This window comes from Myxine glutinosa, chromosome 10, assembly GCF_964187855.1.
Source record: "Myxine glutinosa chromosome 10, kmMyxGlut1.1, whole genome shotgun sequence".
NCBI lineage: Eukaryota > Metazoa > Chordata > Myxini > Myxiniformes > Myxinidae > Myxine > Myxine glutinosa.
In genome coordinates, this window is record NC_136270.1 from 85,547,324 (window position 1) to 85,569,365 (window position 22,042).

Sequence of the window (22,042 nt, forward strand, 5' to 3'; positions counted from 1 at the left end):
TAAGGAATGTGCCTCTTGTTCAATCATGCATATACAGACAGACATGGCATAATGTATCATTCTTTATTAGAACATGCACATGAATGCAAAATCGAACTGCCATTGTGCGAGTTGAGTTTTAAGCGCAGTAAAATATTGTTACGGTTTTGAGGTTTGTACAGTGAGTTCAATAAATGTTAAAGGTTTGCCCCCCATAGATAGGCACACAAGCAACATGTAGCCTCATTTGTAGTATAGTTATTTCTTAGTATGTGTGAGAATAGGCCATTTCCTATGTTAGTTCTGTGTTGTGTAAAGACAGGAGAATAGGCCCTACTTCTACCAATCATCCTATGTCTGTAGCCTCAACCCCTTTTGCGTTAACGTTGGTTCATATTGGGCGAGTTAACACGAGGCAGGCAGAGGAGGATCGGGGCGGAGTCGAGGCGGAGCGGCAGAAGCGATGACGGTAAGCATGAGCCGCCAATCAGAGCTCAGAGGTGGTGGCGTCAGAGGGCGTGGTGAGAAGAGTCTGGTGAGTTCCAGAAGGTTCGGGGGGCGTAGCTATAAAACCGGCTGCGCAAAAGCCCTCGACAGGACTTGCACCAGTTACGGGAAAGGACTAGTGCTGGAGAACCCAAAGGACTTGCAGAGGAGGACTTGCACCAGTTAAACCAGGACTCGTTGTTGAACTTACAGCCAGAACGCACGGTGCTTGATGAGCTTGATGAGCCTTGCCGCACTTGCATAGGAATGGCTGAGTAACCGCCCTTTGCCGTAAAAGTCCGCCCCTTTGCAGTAAAAGTCCGCCCCTTGCCGTTCCGCCCGATATATCTCCTTCATTCGAGAGACGCGCTACGAGCCCCTGTCTTCGCCTATCACCATCTTCGCGGGACGCACGTGGACCACGGAGAGCCGGACGGGGCCGATCCTGGATGACCACATCGGCGCGCTGGTGAACATCGACATCTGCAAACCCCTGTGTGAGTGTGAGTGAGATGGGCCCGTTGTCCCAGGGATAAGTAAGACTGTCTAAGCTTGCTCTGTGTCTCTTCGTCCTGAATTGTAAATACGTGTGGGAATCATTAAACCCATCTGTTCTTTCTTTCTTCCTGATTCGATCGTTCCCGTGATTTCTCCATTTGACTAAGCGTGGCATGAATAGAACCGCTTAAATCGGGGTCCATTAATTGAGACTGCGCGGATCACGTGTACGCAAACCGCTCGGCGTACTCCAACCTCACGTGGTTCGTGCGAGGCTTGCTACCTCGTTTCCGTGGCAGCGCGAGTACTTAGGTACGAGCGACAATTTGGTCCCGAAACCCTATTTTGCGCTTGCCCGGAAAGGACGTAATAAGTCTCGGTTCCGCCAGCCCAGTAAAGACAAGAGGATTAATCCCCCCTTGATAAGGGGGAAAAGGCCGGTGTAGAGAACCGCAACAATATAAACTAAACATTTAACTGTTTTTGCTTTTACATCCAGGTAGCTTTTGTTGGTGATATTAGTTGTGAGGATGATGATGTTATATTATCATTGCTTCTTTTTTTACTGTGAGCAACTTGTATTTTATTTTGTATTTTTTTTTCCCATTTTACTCACAACCTCTGGGTTACTGTGAGCCGGGGCTGGAAAAAAGTTCAATGAACCCGCACTTAGAACAAATTTAAAAAAACAATCCACTGACGTTTGTCTTCACAAGCAAGGTCAAATATCGTCACAACCACCATTCTATTTAGCTGTACCATTTTCACAATTAGCAATCGATCTATAACCATGAATACTTGCATGCAAGGCAATAAAATGAGGTTATATATATATATATATGTGTGTGTGGGTGTTCGTGTTGAAAAAGTCAAAACTTTACATGGGGTGTACTTACTTTTTCACGTGACTGTGTATATATCTATATATATATATATATATATATATATATATATATATATATATATATATATATATACAGTCACGTGAAAAAGTAAGTACACCCCATGTAAATTTTGGACTTTTTCAACATATTTCAACATACAGCTATTTGATCTTCATTTCAACAATATTGATACATAAAGGTGACATAATATAACAAATATCATGAAACATTTACATTTTGTAGTTCATTGTATAATTTAAATAAACATAAATGCAAATTTCGCATGTGGAAAAGTAAGTACACCCATGGCTCTAATAGGTGGTATTGCCCCCTTTGGCAGAAACAACCTCAAGTAGGCGTTTCTTATAACTGTCTACCAGTCTCTGTCTCTCTGACATCGACTGGGAGAAATTTTTGCCCACTCATATATATACTCATTTGCCCACTATATATATATATATATATATATATATATATATATTGTTACGGTACGCGGTTAAGGATGGTATGTTTGCCGAGCGGAGGCTCCGCGACCGAACAGTTGTTCCCCGACTAAACCCGATTCACCCAAACGTTGGCCGTATCGCGCCACCGCTATTCAATGGGGAAAAGACTAAGACGACGAATGCAAAGAGGAAGAAGAAGACGTACAGAAGAGTAACGGGGTTTATTATTATTTACACACATAAGCAAAAAGAGCAGTCACGGGTATTTACAGCGGACATGAAAACGCAGGTGACACAGTGAAAATTACTAGCTTATACAGACTTAGTTACTACCCAGGACAGCACGAACAAAACAAACTCACGTACGCAAATGGGGAACTTGCAGGCAGGAATGGCTGGAAAGGATGAGCAGGTGGGATCACAGGGCACAGCGAGCAGGTCCACTCCGGGCGGGAAGCGGGGAGCCGGCAGCTCCTTGTAATCCGCTTTACAGCGCAGGCCGGCAGCTCCTGGTATTCGGCTTTACAGCGCACGCCGGCAGGGTCACTCGCTGCCCCGTCAGGGCTTCACGCGGCTGGTTGAAACGGGGCTGGACTCATCTGCCGTATCTCTTTGCAACTCGTTCGTAAAGGTTCCTCTGCTTTCTCTTGGACCCTTTCTTTTTCGTGTACCTCTCCACGCAGCTCAGCTCGTATTCCCTTCCTCTCACTTCTCTCCAGCCCGGGACTGACACGCCCCCTTCGGTTTCGGTACCGCCCTCCTCCCCCGTGCTCTGTTTCGTGACCTTGTATGGTAATCCCACGGGCTTGTCTCCTTATTTGGGCATGGCGCCGACGGCACGCCCCTCGTGGCGAGCCACGGGCTTGTTTCCTTATTTGGGCATGGGGCTGAACAGCCCCGCCCTTCGTGGCACGCCCTGGGCTTGCCTCTCCCGGGCGACCCCGCCCCTCCTGTTCAAACAGAGCACGGAGCACATATTCACTATAGCAGCGAAATGAGAGGGCGTGCACCCCACGCTTGTGAACTGCTTTACCCGCAGATGGAGAGTTTGGCTGGGAAATGGAATTATTGAAGGGGAGCTATTCTTAATTGATTCGGTGCAATGGAGTATTATTTTAATGGAAGACAAGGCCTTACTCTAAAACACATAATAAGATATAAGCTACTGAACAAGGGTTTTATCGGGTCCTGCAATGTGGTGTTTCATGGAATAACTACCGGGACGCCCTTTTTACCTTTACACAACTCTGGAGGCAGGAGGGGCCATATCCAACCAATGTTACACAACAATTTACCACTACAATACACACAATCAAAAAAATGCAATCCTCATATCTGCAACAATATATATACATATATATATGGATATATATATATATATATATATATATATATATATATATATATATATATATATATATATATGGATATATAAACTCGTGGGAACCATATTTTTTGTTTTTTTATGGACGGATTTATGTTTTTTAAACAAATTTTCATCAAGGTTTATATTTCAGTTTACAGTCTTAGAAATTACAATTTTCAAATGCTAGATATTCATTGAGGTTCTTTTTTTACAGAAGCATTTACGGTTTTTTTTATATCTTGTTTTTTTTACATAAATCTTCATTTACGGATGCTTTCTGATGGTTTTGTGATGTTTCCCAGTGTATCGGCTTCGATGTCCGTCAGCACACAAAATTTCAGCTTTTTCAGCCAAAAGAAATGCAGTGGTTGGTTTTATATTGTTTTATTTTCTGGAGTATTAATGACAAAATTTATTTTACTGCGAAAACATACATTGTAAATAAAATTTATTGTACCAATGGAGTATGAGAAAATAATATCTGGTCGGTGTTCATCACAGGCTGCCACACACTGGCATGCTCTAAGAATAACACTTTCCATTGCAGAGGTCAAAGCTTCACTCGTTATGTCATTACTTTCTTTCCTTATTTTATCTTTCAAATCCTCTAATGTCTGTAGCTTGTTGATGTACATTCTCTCCTTGAAGTAACTCCACAAAAATAAGTCTGCTACTGACAAATCTGGGGATCGCCATATTTGTCTCCATTCTGAGAAATTAGCCTGTGTTTGTGAACAGTTGATGCAACATTGCCATCGTCACTCTTTGTGTATGACAGGCGGTTCCATCGTGTTGAAACCACAATTCTCGTCGATTCATTTCCTGCAACGATGGCCTGAGGAAGTTTTGCATCACGTCACTGTTTTGGATCATGTAACGGTATCTTTCACCATTCACTATAAGAGTTTAACATTCATCATCTTCGAAAAAGTATCAACCAATGAATTTGTTTGCCATTATTCTACACCACACACAGCAACACGTTGTGGGTGCAGTGCACGCTAGCGCACACTCCGTGGCCCACACCTGACAGGTGTGTTCGTTAATGAAACCATTCAAATGAAAATTAGCATCATCACCCATTAGCAAGTGAAAAAATAGACCTTAATCTTCAGTAACAAGTTCCAGTAGTTTTTTTTTCTTTCAAAAACGACATGTGAGGTCTTCCAAAATCCTTCCAAAATAAATTGGATGGATTTCTTGCACCAGCTGTACTCTGTATGGATGGCATTGGAATTATTTTCTCAAAATGCGTCTTAAAGAGGATTAAGCAATTCCAAGTTTCAATAAACGTCTCTTGGTCGATTTTTGTGGGCTTCTCCAAACACTATCGCATGCATGCTCAATGTTTCCTTGTGTTCTTCCAGACCATGGTCTACCTGATCGTGCTTTATGAGTTACTGTTCCATCTTCCCGCAATCTTAAAACACACCCACGGTGATGTGTTCAGAAGCAGCAGCATTAACACAAAGTTCTCAACGGTATGCTATTTGAGCTGCAATTATGGAGTACTTGGTCTTGAAGAAAAGTTAAACAACAAGAGAACGCTGTTGGATTGTCCACCTGTTATGTTCCTCATGAAAATGCTAACCTGAATCTTGAATCTGAAAAAAATAAAAAATTGATATTACCTCACTCACATGAAGCGAACAACGGGGTTAAGCAATAGGTTCACTTCTGTCTGTCAACTTGATTTCAATTGAGTGTTATATTTTGAACACGAATAGAAGCATGAATCGGAAAATGAACCTGTCGTTTAGCAGTACTTTGGCTCTGGATCCGTCCCGATTGCACATGTGCAGAGAGAAGTGAGATCTCTTTTTTTTTTAGTCTGCCTGTCCGGCAGTCAAACAAAATTTTAAATGTTTCCAAACAGGAAACACTGTTTTTAAGGAGGTCTTAAAGAACACAAACAACAAATGCAAAGAACTAAAGTAGTGTATTAAATAAGGTGGTGTAAAGGATACTGCAACGGCGGTAAACTTCCAGAAATTTTTTTACATGACCTTTAAAATCATTATTTAATTTCAATTTAATTATATACCTTAACACTGTGTGAGATAAGGTGTTCTATGAACTCTCTAGTTATTAATGCTTTAGAAAATATGACAATATTAAATCCCTACACTTCTTTTGGTGGACCAAACACTATGACTGCACATCTAGTAGTCATTTATCAGAAAACACATGATCTACCACATGAAACAGCATGACAACTTTGTGGTGATTATTGTTTTTATAAGGTTGGTGGGAGAAGGATTGCTACCCCTGGCAGATTAAAGATCAGGACCAAAGGCACACAATACTTGGAAGAGAGAAAGAATGTAAAATATAGCACAAGCTAATACACAATCAATTTATAGACGACAAGCACAAGGAGAGGAAAGGACAGAAGAGCAAGGAAGAGGAAAAGAAAGGAACTCGGTGAACATGGTTAAAAAAAGATCTGAAACCATGGCAGAGATCAGGAAGATATTTTTATGCTTCCACCGGCGATGTCGCCGGAGGCATCTGTCCGTCTGTCCATGTCCGTCCGTCTGTCCACATCCGTAATAGGTTTTCGTATCGTTACCGCGATAACTTGAGAATGGTTGAAGGGATCTTAGTCAAACTTGGTGCAGGTATGTATAAATGGGATAAAGATGAACTGATTACATATTGGGGTCACGAGGTTAAAGGCCAAAGGTTATGTTAAGTAAATCTTATGTTGCCACTCCAACTTGTAAACAAGTGATGGGATTTTGAACAAATTTGATACAAGTATATATTATGACGCAAAGATGAACTGATTAGATTTTGGCATCAAGAGGTCAATAGTTAGAGGTCATGTCAGGTAAAAATGTTATAACTTGAGAGCAGCTGAAGGTATTTTAATGAAACTTGGTACAGGTATGTATAATGATGTAATCATGAACTGATTACATTTTGGGGTCAAAGGTCAGATGTCATGTTAAGTAAAAATTATGCTGCCATACCAACTTGTGAACCATTGATGGGATTTTTACCAAATTTGGTATAAGTATCTATCTATAATTCCAGTAATCTCTGTTTGTATGTTTGTATGTTTGTATGTTTGTATGTTTGTCTGTGACCGCTGTTTCTCGACAACCACGGGTCCGATATACTTTAAACTTGCCAGGTATATTGCTGGGGACCCGAGGATGTGCCTTTTCAAGGTTTCATATTAATCGGAGAAGTAGTTACCGAGCTATGTCCAAAAAACGATTCAACCAATCAGAGAGCAGCGAGCTATCACGTGTGCCGAACGTGGCGAACAGACTCTGCCTCGGACGGCACATTTGAGAGCGTATTCATTTATTTCCCGTCGGCAAACTATGTTGGCGCTATGTTGGCGTTAAACTATGTTTTAAAACTAATTAAAACTAATTTGCGATTCTTTCGCTTTGCGATGCGATTTGCGATTGCGTTAAACTCGCTCGGGCGTTAAACTATGTTTTAAAACTAATTAAAACTAATTTGCGATTCATTCGCTTTCCTGCGCATTTGTGCACGCGATGGCGATTTCTTTACCAAACTCCGCAAGCCGTTAGCTTTGGACCAAACCATTTCATGTAAATAGAGGGGGGGGGGGGATTGTCACCGTACTCGCAAGCCGTTCGCTTTGGACCAAACCATTTCATGTAAATAGAGGGGGGGGGATTGTCACCGTACTCGCAAGCCGTTCGCTTTGGACCAAACCATTTCATGTAAATAGAGGGGGGGGGGGGGATTGTCACCGTACTCGCAAGCCGTTCGCTTTGGACCAAACCATTGCATGTAAATAGAGGGGGGGGGATATACTTTTAGATATATATATAGTACGGGCATGCCCTAGTATATTATGATGCAAAGATGAACTGATTACATTTTGGCATCAAAGGTGATGAGTGAGGTGATTTTGTGATTTTTGTGAGGTCAGAGGTCATGTCAGGTAAAAATGTGATACTTGCTAAATGCTAAATGGATTTAAATCAAACTTGGTACACGTATGTATAATGATGTAATAATATGGGCAGAGGCATAGTCGGTTGACGTCGTGACATCTAGTTCATCCATGGATCAAGGTTGATTTAAAAAAAGACCACAACAAAGGACAACTGGAGAACATACTGACAACGGAGTAGGGGAGTACAGGTAAAAGAGTTGCAGACAGACAAAGAAAGTTAGTGATGATAAGTGGAGCTATAGGTATAGAGAGAAAGGTAAAGTGAGCAAGTTCACTGAAGAAGTAAAACACAGACGGAGGAGTCACAGCTCCACATCGGCCACAACTCCCCTTCTCCCAACCTAAGTGGAAGTAACACAATGAGAGAAGAATGGAGAACTCTATGCCTGTAAGTAATTATCTGCATGCTTTTTGAAAAAGACGGGGCATATTGTAATCGGCTCAGTCCGTCCATCACGCAATTTTCTCATAAACGGTGGTGCAGAAATTCACAAAAATTGGTAATTAAATCACCACATGGCAAGAAGGTGCGAGAGTAGTACAATTTTCGGTTCTGCCTCTGGGGTGGGGTCAAAATGTCAAACACGAAAAAATGCAATTACGGGCACATTTTTAAACGAATTTTTTTAAATGAAACTTTTATATGCAATCAACATTGGGGAGTGCATGAAATATATAACGATTTTTGTGATTTGACCACCAGTTCATGCCCCAGGGGATGGGTACTTGGGGTTATGGGGTCAAAGCGGAAACAAAATTTCATATAGGGTCATTCCTGGTGGAATTTTTTGCCATCTTTCAACTCTGCTTTCTGGGGATTTGTGATGGTGTGCCATCAACTTCTCTCTAGTTATAAATATAGAGCAATATTTTCCAATTTCATTTTTCAATGACATAGAATCATGTGTTCCTTTAATATTGCGGGGGTCTTTGAACTGCACCAGCTGCTGAGAAGTGGCATAACTATAGGTTAGTTGATCCTGGGGTTCGTTTGTAATGACTGATGTGTGTGTTCGTTAAGCCTATTGAACCATCTCATATTGGATATCGATCCGCGATTGCTTGTTTCATGCAATTATTGAGACAGCTTTATTTAGTAGTAGCAGGAGTAATCGGCATTGCCAGACGTTGCCCGGTCTATTTTGTTGTGGGGGCATAAAACACTTCCCGACACCTACTAAGTAATGAGGTACCTACACACTGCCCTACACCCACGATGGTCACTGGTATAATTTATTAACAGTCAACCTTTAAAAATCATATCAACAAATCATTATTAAGGAGACAATACAACACCGCGTGCCCGATAAAGCAGGAGACAACATGGAGGTTTATATTTTTGGCCACTCATGTTGATATTTCTTTCTTCTAAATCCCAGCCACTCACTGTCTCTCCGTTTACATCAATTGGTAATTAAGGGTGTTTGGGTCATGCTGCCGGTTAATGCAAGCTCAAACATTGCAAGTGCATTCGCTTTCCTCATGCATAAGCTCTGATAATTGGAATGGACTGTCCGATGTGAAAGCCATATTATTCTTATTATGGGTGTCATATTATTCGCCAAAGCTTTGATGCCAAGCGCAGGTAGCTCACAAGCTTGATTCTCTTTGGAACTCTGCTTGGAAAGCTCAATCTCTTGGGAACTCTACTTGCTTGAACAGCATGGTATCTTAGGTTATCAGTTATGGGAGTGACTTAAAAAAAAAAATTTGCTCATCTCTGTCAGTTGGATGCTATCACAGAGAATAAAAAGTAGCAGAGGTCCTGAAATAGGCCCTATTACTATAAAATACAAATGTACACATATTTGTATAAAAATAAACATTTTAAAAAAGTTTTGCTTCCAAATCGAACGCAAATAGTTGCCATGGAACCTATTGGTAATTGGTCACGCTTGGTTTAAAGCAAATTAATAATGGTACAGCAGCTCTTTCTGAAAGTGGACTGATTCTGGTAGTCGTGACCACAGACCACTCCAACATTGGCAGCATTCAATGAGCAAGTGAGTGTTTAAAAACACATCCTTTAAGTTTAAACCCTCTATATCCTTAATGATGTAACACTGTGGTTGGAAACCTTTTTGTAGTGGTGGGCAAGGTCGTCATAGGGCTGTTCAGGTGAGGGCTAGAACGATAACAGAGTAGTTACATTTTTATTTTCTCCAAAGTGGCTGTGAGACCATGTGACCGATGATATTGAAATTTCCAACCAATATTCCCCATGCCTCGTTGATCATATTTTTAAAAAATATTTCTCCGAAACCACTTCATCTACCAATGTCATACTTTACAAATATGATCCACTACCCTTGCTGCATACATGTTAATAACGATGATGGCATCAGTGACATGTTGTGGCAACCACATTGGCTTCAAGGAAAATATTAAATAATTATATCTCAAAAACTGCTGAATCTATCGAAACGAGACTTTGCATTTATGATCCATTACTCTTGCTTTGCTGCATATATTGTGTTATGTTTCACATCGATCGGTTCAGCAGTTTTAGAGAAGTAAGTCTTTTAAATATCAGTTTTAAAACGAATATGGCTGCCAAACCACATGACTTATGACATCAAAAATTTACGCTCTGCCAATGTTTACGTGGGGGATTACATGTGTGAAGTTTTGTGTTGATCGGATAAGGTTTGTTTCTATATCCAAGATGGCTGCCAACCCATGTGAGCTATGATGCCATCATTTTCAATCTATATGCAGCAATGGTGTTAGATGACATTTGTAGTTTTGCATTGATAGGTAAGAGGTTTCAAAGAAATAATTATTTCATATTTTCCTTCAATACAATATGGTGCCACACCATGTGACCGATGACGTTTTTGTGATCAACTTTTGTGATCACCATGCCTAGTTGATGACAAACGTAAAGTTTTGAGTCGATCGGTTTGACGGTTTCAGAGAAGATGTTTTAAAGCTTTTAGGTTAAATCCAATATGGCTGCCAGAGCATGTGACCTATGATGTCATAGTACCTACTCTGGCTATAGGTTGCCTACCCATGATCTAACCAAATAGGAGAAAATGGTTGGCACAATATAAACAGAATAGGCCATCTGCATTATACTACTGAAAGTATTTGGAGAACACACCCAAACTTGAAACAAATCCTCCCAAACCCTGCATTTTTCAACGTTTCACACAGAGAAAAGCTCCATGTGGTTTAGAAAGATGTCTTATTGTGACATTTCAACTGACATATTGTGACTTTGATGCATAACCAGCCAGGGCACTTTTACCTACCAGTAAGCAAACACACCTCTACACATTGGTGTTTCTGAAAGAAATTCGTTTGAAATATAAGGGAAAACGCTGAAAATGTACACTTACTACTAGCCCATTGCGCTGATTTAAACTCAAAATAAAGCCCTTACTTAAGGCATACCAGGCTGAGTGGCATATTGGTTATGGCATCCGCTCTGAGCCTGGGGGGTCGCTGGTTCAATTCCGACCCTGGCAAGTCATACAAAAGACTTTAAAAATTGTACGTTGTGCTTCCTCACTTGATGCTCGGCATTTAGAGGAAAGAGCACGGATAAACATCATGGCTTGGCATCTCATGAGTAGAGCAAATTCGCTCCTTAATTGCCTTGCTGACTGCAGAGATAAGTCTCCCTCCATTTTGTCCCTCAACCATGCTGTTGGTACAAAAAGAAAAAGCAGAGCCAGCTGCGTAGAAGAACAAGAGAGAACGCATCTCTCATCAGACCACAAACCAGAAGAAGAGCGGTGTTCTCAACAGGGCGTGCCTGTACAATGAATACCAAATACAGGTGTTGATGCCAAAGTAACAACTGTTCAAAGCAAACAGAATATTTAATAAAATTGCATTGATGAACAAGTGTCGGTGAAAATACTGTACAAACGGTTCCAAATCACTTTATACATATTTACTATAGACTTTGGTTAAAATAAGTCTTTGCGATGACTTGATAAAATTATAGTAAAATAAATGTAGGGATAAAATAAGAATTTGAAAGTCATTATCTGAATACAAAATGTTCCCAGATGTTTTTGTCCACGACACAAAATCTGAAACCACATTTGCCACACGACTCAAATGGTACCAGTACCTACCAGTACCTAATTGGTACTGGTACCCACGGAAAAAAAAATTGTCGGAGAAAAATCTTTCGACATGAAAAACCCACCCTAAAAAAAAACAAGGATATTTATTATTCCTGCGTAAGTACGAGGAGCGCGAAGGATTTGAAAAAGTGTGGTTTGAGGGAAATGGGAGAGTTTACGGTGATGTGTGAAGCTAAAAGTAGAATGACGATGGAGTTTAAGAATACTTAGGTAGAAAAAGGTAAAAATAATGGACACAAGATTACTGACAATGACACAGATTACTTTAAAAACAAATTATATTTTCCATATTTAATGCATTTTTTTTTTCCTTACAGCCTAAACCACTCAGCCAATAGTTCTGAAACTTTCGCAGGTTGTACGCACCATCCCTACGATAGTCCGCGCCCTCGTAAAAATTGGTCCATGCGTTATGACGTGACGTTGCAAAAACGTAAAACACGTTTTGGGTGATAACTCCAGAACCGGAAGCCGTATTGATTTCCGGTTGATGCCAAATCTACGTTCAATGTCCAACAACTTTATGATTTGAACTTGCAACGTAAAACCAACAGATTCCCTAAGCGTATGGAATTGAATGTTTGCCTGTCAACGTCATAATGTTTAAAACACACTTTGGCCGCTATCTCAGAAAACAAGGATGCTGGAATAAAAATAACAATATTTTAGACCCCTGGGGTTAGTTTAGTCGTTAGTACACATCACATACAGACACGATTGTGAAAGGACTTTATTCATTCTTTTTTTTTTTTACCATAGCCTGGATAATAGAGACCCATTTTTCATCTGATTTAATACCAGACTAGGATTTAATACCAGACTAGATACCAGACAGACATACCAGACTAGGCAATCCATAGGTAACCTGAGTCCCTCTTTGCCTCTTATTTCCCAGCTCTGACAATGGAGGATTCACACCAACAGTGCTTGCGGTTTGCGAAGTGTCACTCTATTATGAGTGATTTATATACTCATACTTGTCTGTTTGTCTGTACAAGTCTTTAGTATTGACAGCAGACATACGGCAAACACGTTTGTCAAGATGTCGAGCATGTAAAGAAAACAATGGAGGGAAGATGAATAGGAGGTAGCAAAATAATGAAGGAGTAACCCATTCTTACAGGCAGATCAGGAAGTTATGAGTGAGTTTACACTTCAAAGGAACACTGACATTCCCACTGTCTAGCTCTGCCTTTTATGTGCACAAGAGGGAGATAGCAGGTGTGAAGGAGACCTACGCTGGCTAGTATCATGGACAAAATACTCAACAGGCTACTTTGTAAAGGTCATTGTGGATTACATGTATTTGACCATACTCGGTAGCAGAACAGTTAGGGCGTCTGCTCTGAGTCTGGGAGGGCGGTGGTTCGAACCCTGACTGAGTCATACCAGACTTAAAACAAATGGTTTCCTTGCTTAACGTTCAGCATTTAAAAAGGATAGAGCATAGATAAACAACCATAGGTTGGCAATCATAGTGCAAAAGATTGGCAGGTGGAAGAGTTTGGCAGAAAATTGGCAGGTGGAAGAGTTTGACAGAAAATTGGCAGGTGGAAGAGTTTGACAGAAGATTGACAGGTGGAAGAGTTTGACAGAAGATTGGCAGGTGGAAGAGTTTGACAGAAAATTGGCAGGTGGAAGAGTTTGACAGAAGATTGACAGGTGGAAGAGTTTGACAGAAAATTGGCAGGTGGAAGAGTTTGACAGAAGATTGGCAGGTGGAAGAGTTTGACAGAAAATTGGCAGGTGGAAGAGTTTGACAGAAAATTGGCAGGTGGAAGAGTTTGACAGAAGATTGGCAGGTGGAAGAGTTTGACAGAAAATTGGCAGGTGGAAGAGTTTGACAGAAAATTGGCAGGTGGAAGAGTTTGACAGAAGATTGGCAGGTGGAAGAGTTTGACAGAAAATTGGCAGGTGGAAGAGTTTGACAGAAGATTGACAGGTGGAAGAGTTTGACAGAATATTGGCAGGTGGAAGAGTTTGACAGAAAATTGGCAGGTGGAAGAGTTTGACAGAAGATTGACAGGTGGAAGAGTTAGGCAGAAAATTGGCAGGTGGAAGAGTTTGACAGAAAATTGGCAGGTGGAAGAGTTTGACAGAAAATTGGCAGGTGGAAGAGTTTGACAGAAGATTGGCAGGTGGAAGAGTTTGACAGAAAATTGGCAGGTGGAAGAGTTTGACAGAAGATTGGCAGGTGGAAGAGTTTGACAGAAAATTGGCAGGTGGAAGAGTTTGACAGAAGATTGACAGGTGGAAGAGTTTGACAGAAGATTGGCAGGTGGATGAGTTTGACAGAAAATTGGCAGGTGGAAGAGTTTGACAGAAGATTGACAGGTGGAAGAGTTTGGCAGAAAATTGGCAGGTGGAAGAGTTTGACAGAAAATTGGCAGGTGGAAGAGTTTGACAGAAGATTGACAGGTGGAAGAGTTTGACAGAAGATTGGCAGGTGGAAGAGTTTGACAGAAAATTGGCAGGTGGAAGAGTTTGACAGAAGATTGACAGGTGGAAGAGTTTGACAGAAAATTGGCAGGTGGAAGAGTTTGACAGAAAATTGGCAGGTGGAAGAGTTTGACAGGTGATTGGCAGGCGGAAGAGTTTGACAGAAAATTGGCAGGTGGAAGAATTTGACAGGAGATTGGCAGGTGGAAGAATTTTACAGGAGATTGGCAGGTGAAAGAATTTTACAGGAGATTGGTAGGTGGAAGATGGCACAATACGTAGACGAGGAGGCAAAGGGTGAAGAGAAGAGAGGAAAGCAAAAAAGAGAGTCTTAGCATTTTTCAAGGCAAAATCCCTGGTGATCAGAGTACAAATGCAAACTTGACAGCAGTTGGAGCAAAGTCACAAACATTCAACTCAACTTAAGTATCAACATTTATCTACTTATGTGGGCAATGGGTTTATGTGAAGAAAGAAATAGTCATGAAAAAAAAAATTCCCAGTCTGTCAATATGAGGTCATTGAAGAGCTTGGAAGGACGTTAGGAGATACCAGTGCACTTTTATGTGAATTACAAGAAGATTTTGAGGCAATGGAGAAATCAACACAGTGTATGGGAAGTAGAACTCAGGATCCCAGCATCATTAATGTGATTGCTCAGATAATAATGCACAACTAAGATATGAGAATTAGGGGAAAGATAAATGACTATTACAACAGAAAACAAGAAAGAGCAATTAGAGATTGCAGACCCTCGCCAGGATGTGTTTTCAGTGGTTTTTAAGGCTTTTGTGTTAAAACAAATATGGCGGCCGAACCACGTGACCGATGACGTCATCATATTTTTTTTTCCCTCGACCAATTTATCCCTAAATGACGCTCAGGAAATTTTGATCTTGATCGATGAAGTTTTGTACTTGTCTAATTATGATGTCATAATGGAGGCACTTAAGACATCTTCATTAACATATTTTATTCCCCCAGGAGAGTTCTTTCCAACGAGCCATGTCTCAATTTTTTCTATGCAGTGCTTTCGGAGATATAGAGGCGAATTTTTTTTCGATTTTTCCAAGATGGTGCCCATACCACGTGACCTATAACGTAATAATTATCATTAAGAAATTGTACAGGTGGAGTTGCACCTATGGTGAAAATTTCCTGTCAATCGGACCAACGGTTGCAGAGAAAATCATATTTATTCTGTGCGGACAAACAAACAGACAGACAGACAGACAAATGAAAAATCACTCATAGAGCGACACTTGGCAAAAGAGAACAAGGTAGATTGGCACTCGGTAGAGCATCATTTTGACCTCACAAATAATTGGTGGTTGAATTATGTGAAATGTCTTCATGTATATATGCAAATAGTCTTCAAATTAAGTTAATTGGATGAAAATTGAGGATTTCAGAAATCCGGCCTATGTTGACCTTTTGGCCTATGTTGACCTCAAAAATAGTTGTTGGTTGAATTCAGTGAGCTGATAATGCAAATCCTATTCAGATTTCAAGTCAATTGAATGAAAATTAAGGATTTTAGAAATATGAAGTGGTTGTTGACCTTTAGCCTGTGTTTACCTTTTGGCCTATGCTGATCTCAAAAATAGTTGGTGGTTGAATTCAGTTAGCTGATATGAAAATACTATTCAAATTTCAAGTCAATCCGATGAAAATTGACGATTTCAATAATTTGAGAAAAGTGGTTGACATTTGGCCTATGTTGACCTTTTGACCTTTTGACCTCAAAAATATATAGGATTTAGTCGGACCACAAACTCTACCATTTGGTGAAGTTTCGTGAAGATCGGTTTTAAATTGTGACCTGCAGGGGAGTATAAGTGAGCGGACAGACAAGCAAACACACACACAAACCGGAGCAATCAACATACTTGTCAAAATTACATTTTTTGGCCAAGAAACAATCGGACTCAAATGCAATACCCCCTCCTCAGGCGAGGGTAACAAAAATGGGGAAAGGCAGACATACTTGAAATGTTTTGACATCACAAAAACACATGTTGCGTCCTACTGATTTTATTTTATTATCAAAAGAGGTTTTCGGTTTACTCGGGTCAAGTATGAACGTATACTGCTGAGACATGTGGTAGAAACGGTAGGGTTCGTGTATCTGTATTACATAGCGGGTATATGTAGAGGACGTCAGCGGAGCAGGAGAAAGGTGGTGCAGTGTTTACTTTTATAGTTCAGAACGTGGTGTGTGTAGACTGTAGAGGGCAGGAGATTATCAAGTGGGCTCGAAGAGGGTGAGCAAGTTTCCCATACATAGTATGTGCTTGTGAGTGCCACAGCCAGGATCGGAAATGACAATATGCCAAGGGAAAGAGTGATAATGCTGTTAGATTAAAGGAAAGGTATAGTTTACATTAGAGGATGATATTGTGACTTTTTTTTAACATTAGAAGATAATCCTATGTGCCTCATTCATTCATTTATTAACTCAACTGGACTACCGTCCAGTTGAGTTCATCACATACTAAACCCTCCGGCGTCCGTCGTCTGTCGTCGTCGTCTGTTAACTTTTCGACGTTAACACTCCAGCGTCCACAAATATCAATCGATTCTGATCAAACTTGACATGCAGCATCCTTACCCCAAGGACCAGGTTTGTATTACATTTCAGCCCGATCCGTTGGAAAATGGCCGACTTAGGCGACAATGTTGTTTTTGGTCATGAAAACGACGTTAACACTCTAGCGTCCACAAATATTAACAGATTTTGATCGAACTTATAATGTTTAACCCTTACCACACAAGGTAGGTTGCTATTGCATTCCAACCCGATCCGTCACAAAATGGCCGCCATAGGCCGCCATATTGTTTTAAGCTCCAAAACGACTTTAAGACTTTAACGTCCACAAATATTTATGGATTTTGATCAAAGTTGGTGTGTGAGGTTGTCCAGTCAGTTCAGTTGAGTTCTGCTTCCCTGGAAGCTCTGGTTTATTTATACAGTTATTTATGGTGGAATTATTTATTTACTTATTTATACAGTTAGTTAAGGCTCATCGAGGAGCTTGTATATTATTCACATCCAGGGCAAATACATGTGAAGACATTAGTATACTCTTTCATAATTTACAAAGATATTAGTGAACAATAGACAAACACATATAGTATAGGGGATTTGAACATGTGTTCAGATAGGAACAAAAACAGGCCAACCCTGTTTGTGTTCCCATCTGAAGCCATGGTTTGGGATGCTAATTTTTTTTATTACGGCGTAGCCAATAGGGCAAAGCCATCTAGAACAGTGTTTGTCTGTCCGTATGTCCATATGTTCCCTCAAACGTACACCAATCAGAGCTGAGGATCTGGTCACATGACAGGGGTGATGTGATGTCATTACGGCGGTATGGAGGCTGACTCCGCACACCTCCATTTTGATTCCAATTTAGTTCAGGCCGAACATATCGTCGAACCTGTCATATATCGCAATCACCATGCTCTACCTTGATGTTTTTCATTCAGTGTGAAACACAAACAAAGCGATTGTGAAAATGACCATCAAACATCGAACGCATAGACGTTACGGATCTTCTAACGACACAGTACTTATAGGCCTTAGGCTTCATGCCTTCATGGCTCACCTTCAGGCCGCTTCAGACAAATTAGCCCAGGTTTCTTAATATAGTGGTATTGTTTTTGTAATAATAATAATAGCGTTAATACTAATAATATAGTAAATATAATTGTAACACTACAAAATCTTTGTTGCTATTGCAAAGTTTCTAGATTGAAGTGGTGTATGGTTGGTTCATTGTTGACTATAAACATAGAATAAACAAATACAATAGTATTGTTTTCATAATAATAATAATAGCATTAATACTAATGAATGATCGTTTTAAGCACATTTTTTGCCTTGCGGGCCCCATGACAATCATGGTTCCCTTTTTGAGGCAATGTTTTTATGGCCAGATTCCCTTCCTGCAGCCAACCCTCAGTCACCTCTTACAATGCGCAGGGATACGGTGTACCTATTCTAGATCAGGGTACACACCAGGATCATTCATCCCAGCAAGCTGGTACTCAATTTGCTGACCTCGGAGGGATGATAGGCTGAGTTAACCCCCCCCCGGCGTTAATTCAGCAATCGACCGGGATTCGAGCTCAGGATCCTAGAATCCCAAGCCGGCACCCTAACCGCAAAGCCAACACCAGGCTAGTGTTAATACTAATAATATAGTAAATATAATCATAACACTGCAATCCCTTTGTCGTTATTTGTCGCAAAGTTTCTAGATTGAAGTGGTGTATGGTTGGTTCATTGTTGACTCGAAACATAGAATAAATCAGTGTCTCAATGCAAAAATAATTTGATACTTACATTATTTGCTAAGTTGTATCCCCACCCAGGTCATACTATCCTCTTCAACTAAAGTATCAAACAAGCCCGGCTACGCCGATGTTAGACTTTCGGTCTTGTTTCAAGGAGAATGGAAGCATAATGTAGATTGTGAGAAGAGACATTGCAGGATGATAATGTATATTATCTGGAATGAGCTGGATTTTTTCGGTAAGGAAAATAATTTGTTGAATTTGTTGTTGTCGTTGTTGTTGTTGTATAGCCCAGTTCTATCAAACAAGCCTGCGGCAAGGAGACAGCCAAACGATCTCGCAGGAGCGACCCAGAGATCCCCCACATCCAGGATGGTGTACCCAGCCTCCACGAAGTCAGGACCACTACAGAGTTAGAGAGGGAGGGGGAGAGAGAGAGAGAGAAAGAGGGGGAGGGAGAGAAGGAGAGAGCCACACAGGCCTCCACACACATTCAGAGTTGGGCTGAGAGGTTAGCAGGCTATGTCTATTCCATAAATTATGGTCCTGCCAGTTATAATTTCTGTGCTGATGCCCTGAGTAGGTTACCACTACCTGAGGTATTCGACTGCAATAATGCTCCAATCACTTCCAAACAGATTTAATCATGGACAAATGTGGACCCGACCCTATCTATCGTCATACGTGTTTATCAGTGGCATATGGTCAACTGTACCCTGAGTTCCTGGGAAAGTGAGTCCATATCTTGCTCATAAAAACGAGATGTTCTTGCATTCTGGTTGCCTTTTGTGGGGCAAAAGGGTTATTGTACCTCCCAAAGGTTGGAACAAGGTGTGTTTTGAACGACATGGATTGCATCCGGGCATTAAGTCAATTAGCAGGAGCCACGCTTGGCGGCCAGGTATAGATGAAGAACTAGAGAGATACGTTCATCACTGTTCCTTGTATTAGGCTACCATCCGAAACTCACCTGTGGCACAGCTTGACATGTGGTCCTGGCTTTCTAAACCATGATTTCGACTTCACATATATATTATGCTGGACCATCCTTAGGGAAGATGTTTTTGGTTTTAATTGATGCTTATTCATAGCGGATCGAATGTTTAACTTTATCATCCTGTACAGGCGAAATCACGGTTGAGAGAATGTTTGCCTCTCATGGTTTACCTGATTGTGCGGTTAGTGATAAAGGTTCCTGTTTCACCAGTGCTGTGTTTCAGGATTTCTTGAAACAGAATGGTATCAAGCATGATCGCAGTGCTCCCTTTAAACCCGCTTCTATTGGTCAGGCTGAAAGAGCTGCCCAGGTGATTGAGTGGTCTCAAGAAGGCAAATGACAGCTCTTCTCTGCAGAACATGCTGTTGCATGTGTTATTTACATAAAGGACATGTGACTCACAACCACTGAACGCACACCCGCAGAAATGATGTTCTGTTGAATGCTAAAGACATGCCTAGCCCTGATCCATCCTAATGCTTCGTCCAGAGTTACTGACCACAGGTTTAAACAGAAGTGGTACCATGACAGGACCTCAGTTCCATGTGTCTGTCATTGATGTGTTTGCTCCTGTTTTCATGCTGATCCTGGCCCTGGACCTAAATAGCCCACAGGTCATGTAATTGATCAAATTGTCTACTCTGTATTTGTTGTGGAACTGTCCAATGGGCAGAGAGTACATAAACATATTGACGAACTCCGCCTAAGTAGTGGGGCGGCTTAGCCCAAATATTCAAAAGAATTGTGCATTTTGTGATACAAGCACCAAATTTGGCACAAATGTACATTAATATGTTGCGAACATTTTCAGATATTGGGCCACTTGAAATTCCGTAATTTTTATTTTCAAATTTTTTCAAATTTCGTAATTTCAAATTTTTCGGGTGACACCGTCACAATTTCGGTCTTCGAGGCCGGCCGATAGGCAAAGTGTGACCGGAAGGGACGAGGTTCTCCTGACCACGTGGCCCTCGATCTGGGAAGCGAGAGGCGTTCCATTAGTGGACGCGCCCCTCACGCCCGACTTTTGGGCGGCCCCGGCAGGCCGTTTGTTTTGACGTTCCGTGACAGGCCCCGCACCCCCACCTCCGGGCCGACCGGAAGCTTGTGCTGAGTACATCATACCTGAACAACTCAGTGAGGCAGAACACAGCAGTGCACACCAGGGTGACCCCTTCAGTGCATAAACCAATTAACCTGTCCACTGCAGGGCATATAGAAATGAAGTTATTTTCTGCATATAATAATAATATAAGTTCAGTTCTATATAACAATTTCTGTTATCACCACTACCACTACAACTACCACTACTACAAGCTTTGTCTGGAATTTTGTGGACTAACAGACAAACAGACATACAGACAAGCTGGGATCAAAACATTACCTCCTTCCACCATTGAGTGTAGAGGTAAACATCATGGAAATTATATCATGCCCTAGATTTAATTCATGCTTACCCGTGTATTTGCTTCACTGGTTCACAAGGTCTTTTGCATACATGTAATTCAGACTCTCGTCTTCATTGCTGACCACACAATGTTCGCAACATATTAATGTACATTTGTGCCAAATTTGGTGCTTGTATCACAAAATGCACAACAGGTTTGCTATGCTGCTACACTAAAGGCATTGTGAACCCAATCATCCAACCCATGGTGAGCCTGTTGAAAGTGAACCCTTGGTATCTATTTCAGTTGTGACCCAAGTGCCAGAACCCAATGTATCTAAAACCAATGTGTCTGAACCCAATTGCAGAGAGTTGGAACCTGTACCTTCTCTTCCTCCACCTCCCCCTGAGTCTGCTGCCTTCAGCACTGCACAGACATAGTCGTCGCTTTTGGCCTCACAGTCACCTCTGCTCGCACGTGTAAGGCACCTGAATGGTTGAACTTGTAGTGATTGTACCTTGCAGTAATGTATCGTTATTTTGGCGGGGGGAAAGAATGTTGATATGTGCTGTGTGCAGTGACCCGTGCACGCATGCGCAGTGCATGTGTACTGAGCAATAAACATGCTGGTCCGACTTGGGTGTTGTCTTGCTTTTCACCCCTTAATCCTACGGATACGTCACAGGAGGGAATATGTTAACAAGACAATCTAAATCAGATGGGACAGTAATGCACCAAGAAAGGGTTTGTAATTGTTTAAGTAATACTGTATATGTGACATATGGGTAAGGCAGAACAATTTCAGAAGGATGGAAAGTGTCTCAAATAAAGAAGAGATTGGTAGATTAGCAGCAAGGAATGGAAGTTAAGTAGTAGCTCTTTTCAGTGAGGGAAATAGACAGATAAGAAACAGTTATTTCAAGGAACATGAAGGGGAAAGAGAAGGGTAGTGAGTGAGGTATGAAGGAGGAAGATTTTACATAAAATGGCAATAGCTTGAATGATAAAATGGAAGAATTATAGCGGTAAATGTTTTGTAAGAAGTAGAGCAGCATGATCGTGAAATGATTTGATAGAGATAATCAGTGATGGATAATTATAGATTGGCAGGTGATTTACAGAAGGTACACGGCTAATCATAGGAAGGGGAGAGTGGGGAGGGGGCAGTATCCTTATAATATTATTGAAGAATATTGAAGAATATAATATTG

At 41.1% G+C, this 22,042-nt stretch overlaps 1 protein-coding gene across 4 annotated transcripts in view; it reads right to left on the reverse strand.

The window, feature by feature from the left end:
- LOC137434022 (uncharacterized) overlaps nucleotides 1-22,042 on the reverse strand; it is a 107,787-nt gene that overhangs the window by 21,015 nt on the left and 64,730 nt on the right. The window lies entirely within an intron of this gene.